General features: G+C 45.3%; 1 non-coding gene across 1 annotated transcript; it reads right to left on the minus strand.

Moving 5' to 3' along the window:
• Positions 1–3,960: 3,960 nt before the first annotated feature.
• trnae-uuc (transfer RNA glutamic acid (anticodon UUC)) lies at positions 3,961–4,032 on the minus strand. The gene has a single exon. It is a non-coding gene; the product is annotated as a tRNA-Glu (tRNA).
• Positions 4,033–4,552: the final 520 nt, after the last annotated feature.

A 4,552-nucleotide genomic window follows, 5' to 3' on the forward strand; every position in this document is an offset into this window, starting at 1 on the left:
GTTGTTTTAGGTGAGACGATCGTCCAGTGGTGTGATCCCTCGACCAGCTAATATTCTTGGGACGGCCAGGACAGCTGGTGGAGTTTGAATACAATAAATAAGATTGGAATAAAAATCCACTGATGGCCATCAAACAACATCCATTGTTGCTAAAAATCATGATTCACTCATGTCCGTCGTGGAAGGAAATCTGCAGTTGTTCGATGGTCTGGCCGACACATGACTCCAGAGCCACAGCAAAGTGGTTGCCCCTCAACTGGGGATGGGCAATAAATGCTGATCAGCGGTGCTTCTGTTCAACGAACGAAAGGAAGATCCGGAATGTGCAGGTTTGAGAGAAGCTTTCTGAACCGTCAGAGCTGGAAACGGGAGTCAGTGAAAAGTATTGCGTTTGTGTGTGCACAGATGGATGGGGAAATGTAACATGCAGTGTAAAATACTCTGTTGAGTTAATTTTCAACAATAAATTCTCACTCTGAGTTTAAACCAACGTACAGGTGCATCTGCATTCGCGCCTTTCTGCTGTCAGCGGGTGATTGGAGACTGCGGGTTAAAATCCTGCTGCTTGTCCCTGTCTCCAATGTGGAGCCGGAGAAGAGAGAATCATTGTTGGGTTTGTTTCCCCATCTGAAACGTGGCTTCGCCTTTAATAATCACAAACAAATCAAAAGCAATCAGCCGGACTGTGCAGGTTTGAGGGAAGCTTTCTGACCATTCAGAGTTGGAAAGGAGAGTCTGCGAAAAATGTTCTGTCGGGTTTGAATACGGAACTGTGAAGGGGAAGGGGAAGTGTAACACAGTATAAAATACAGTATTCAGTTAATATTCAGCAATAAACGTGAATTATTGCTCATTTCCTCACTCTGAGGTTAAAAGTATACTTCCGCCCGCTTTCCAACAGGGAATCTTTGGTTCGGTGAATGTGTAATCAGGACATGACAGAAACGATGCGTTCCCTCCACCCTGGGAGCCTTGGATGAAACTGTACCAGAGGTCATCATTGCAGATATCGGAGCAGCTTTCTCGAAGTTCAACCCACTGAAAGCGACTGGCCCGGATGGGGTACCCGGATGTGAACGCAGATCCTGCGTGGATCAGCTGGCGGGGGTATTCGCAGACATCTTCAACCTCTCTTTACTTCTGCTTCAAGAAGACAACCATCATCCCACTACCAAAGAAAATCCAAGCAGCGTGCCTGAATGAATACTGTCTGGTGGCTCTGACATCCATCATTATGAAGTGCTTCGAAGGCTAGTCATAGCACGAATCAATTCCAGCCTCCAGGGCTGCCTGGGTCCACTACAGTTCGTCTACCGCCGCAACAGGTCCACAGCAGACACCATCTCCCTGGCCCTGCACTCAACCCTGGCACACCGAGATAACAAAAACGCCTATGTCAGACTCCTATTTATTGACTACAGCTCAGCCTTATTCCGACGAAACGCATCTCCAAACTCCATGGCCTGGACCTCGGCTCCTCCCTCTGCGACTGGATCCTGAACTTCCTAACCCACAGGACACTATCAGTAAGGATAGACAACAGCACCTCCTCCACGGTCATCCTCAACACTGGTGCCCCACAAGGTTGTGTTCTCAGCCCCCTCCTACAGTCCTGATATATCCATGACTGTGTGGCCAAATTCCCCTCCAATTCGATTTTCAAGTTTGCTGGCGACACCACCGTAGTGGGTCTGATCTCAGATAATGAGGAGACAGAGTACAAGAATGAGATAGAGAAGCTGGTGAAATTGGCCCGGCGACAATAATTTCTCCCTCAATGTCAACAAAACGAATGAGATTGTCCTCGACCTCAGGAAGCGTAGAGGAGAAATTGCCCCTGTCTACATCAACGGAGACGAAGTAGAAAGGGTCGAGAGCTTCAAGTTTTTAGGTCTCCAGATCACCAACAACCTGTCCTGGTCGCCCCATGCTGACACTATAGTTAAGAATGCCAACCAACGCCTCTACTTTCTCAGAAGACTAAGGAAATTTGTCATGTCAGCTACGACTCTCACCTACGTTTGCAGATGCACCATAGAAAGCATTCTTTCTGGTTGTATCACATTTTGGTATGGCTCCTCCTCTGCCCTGGACCGCAAGGAACTACAAAGGGTCGTGAACGTCGCTCAGATCATCACGCAAACTTGCCTCCCATCCATTGGCTCTTCCCGCTGCCTCGGCAAAGCAGCCAGTATAATTAAGAACCAACGCAAGGTTCTAAATTGCAATCAGACTGCACGGTTTGATATCCTAGGCCGGTCACATTGGTCATGAGCAGAGTTTCTATAGTGTGAGGCTTATCATATAGGATAGACTGTCCGATTCGAAACAGGGTCGAACATGATCGAAATTTACTGCTTGAAAGTTCCCAGATTGTATTTCGTTGTTGAATATGAACTGAATATGGATCCAACAAAATATTTTTTTTCCAATTATTGGAAAGAAAATGCGCTCAGTAAAATCGCCACAGTCATATTTCTGCTTTCACTCTCTCACTCACGGTCCAGTTGATGTCGGTCAGATGGATGAGCCATGGTAAATGTGTGAGGATAAGTGGGTTAGAATGGCGACAAGTGTCTCGGTCAGGCACTCTGGACCTACATTCTCTGGGTCAGGTGCCAGCCATTTATGACTGAGGTAAGGAGACATTTCTTCTCCCAAACGCTTGTGTATCTTTAGAATTCTGCAGCTGCCCAGAGGTACGTGGATCATCAGTCGCTGAGGATATTGAAGGTTGAGTTGGAGTGATTTTGGAATCTAAGGGAATGAAGACCTATTGGGATAAGCTGGGAAATTGAGGTTGAGGTTACGGATCTGCCTTGTTTCTGTCGTGGAGGAGGCTCAATGGGACATGTAGTCCAGTTTTCTTTCATTGATTCTGTTCACTGTCAATATCAGTTCCGGTACCAATGGATTCTCCTGACAGCATTCAAGTCTCAGGTCCTGAATTCAAGGCAGTCGCGTTAGTTAAAGCGCGTGATCGAAGCCCATCACTGCAAAACGTTCAATTAATTAACTTCATGGAGTAAATTTGATTTGATTTATTATTGTCACATGCATTAGCGGAAAGTATTTTTCTTGCGCGCTACACAGCCAAAGCATATCATTCATCGAGAAGGAAACGAGAGAGTGCAGAACGTACTGTTACAGTCATAGGTTGGGTGTAGAGAAAGATCAATTTAATGCAAGGTAGGTCGTGCATGTTATCACACGAATTCTACGCAGTAGATTGTATCGTTAAACATGTTAACAGGAGGTACCAGCAGACACAATGCAAATATAAATTGCTGTCGGTAATTGACGTGTTTGTGGAGCCACCTTTCCTTACATCATTGCATCGCAGCGTTTCTGTAGTGTGGTACTTATCACGGTCGCCGTACACATGCAAATTTCCTGGTTCAATCCTGAGCAGAAACTTATTAAACAGGAATAGAAAATGGTGGAAAATCTCAGCAGGATTGACAACCTCTGTGAGGAAACAAACGTTTCAAATCTGGATGACCCTTCATCAGATTTCCTGATTCGACACATTGGCTCTGTTCTCTCTTCACAGATGCTGCCAGACCTGCTGAGATTTTCAAGTACTTTTTTTTGTGTTTCAGGTTCCAGCATAAGCAGTATTTCACCTTTACAGAAACATTTCCAAATGTTTTCAATTTCAGAGTAATTCAGCTTTCAGAAATAATCACGCATTTGCCACGAAACATTAACTGACCTGCCGAGTATTTCCAACATTTTCTGATGGTAACGCCATGAATCAACCTGTGAAAAGAACAAAACGGATGTTCTGTGATATAAAGCAAGGGAGGATGTAAACATAAATTGCCGGGATTGTGCAAATGGGTTTATTTTGTTTCTCCAGGGAGCTCAAACTGGCACAATGATCACTCCTGTTATCGATCAGGAAGTAATTTCAGCCCCTCCTAAATCATGTGCTGGTCGGCAGCTATAAAATCAGCATTCCCTGACCGGGAATCGAACCCGGGCCGCGGTGGTGAAAGCGCCAAATCCTAACCACTAGACCACCAGGGAAGATGGGAGCAAATGCTTTCATCTGACTGGTACATTGTAGCGTTTTTCAAATACTCAAGAAAGGATTGTCGGATAAAAAAAACCCTCATGTTTAGATAGAACACCAATGATTCCTTCAGCCAACAGCAAATTACTGCAGATACTGGAACTTAAAAGAAAAACTTAAAATGCTGTAAAATCTCAACAGGCATGACGACATCTCTGGAGAGAGAATAGAGCCAACATTTCAAATCTGTATGGTCAGTCATCAAAGATGAAGACAGTAAAGGAGGACGAGATTTACACTTTAAGTGTGGGAGATACGGGGGGTGAGGGTGGGAGCCGTGCGTAAGAGTTGACAAAGTTGTGATAGACAAAATAAATTATTGATTATGTTTATCAGCGTAAGACCGCCCTCTAGTGGTACCTAACTGGAACTCCCATGTGTGGGCTTATTGTCTGGGATCCGCTCTATCTCTGCAGCAGTGTGGGCTCCGTGGCACAGTGATACACGGCGGTGTCAGAGAGAAGCATCCCGGCA

Source organism: Mustelus asterias, unplaced genomic scaffold (assembly GCF_964213995.1).
Source record: "Mustelus asterias unplaced genomic scaffold, sMusAst1.hap1.1 HAP1_SCAFFOLD_595, whole genome shotgun sequence".
Classification (NCBI taxonomy): domain Eukaryota; kingdom Metazoa; phylum Chordata; class Chondrichthyes; order Carcharhiniformes; family Triakidae; genus Mustelus; species Mustelus asterias.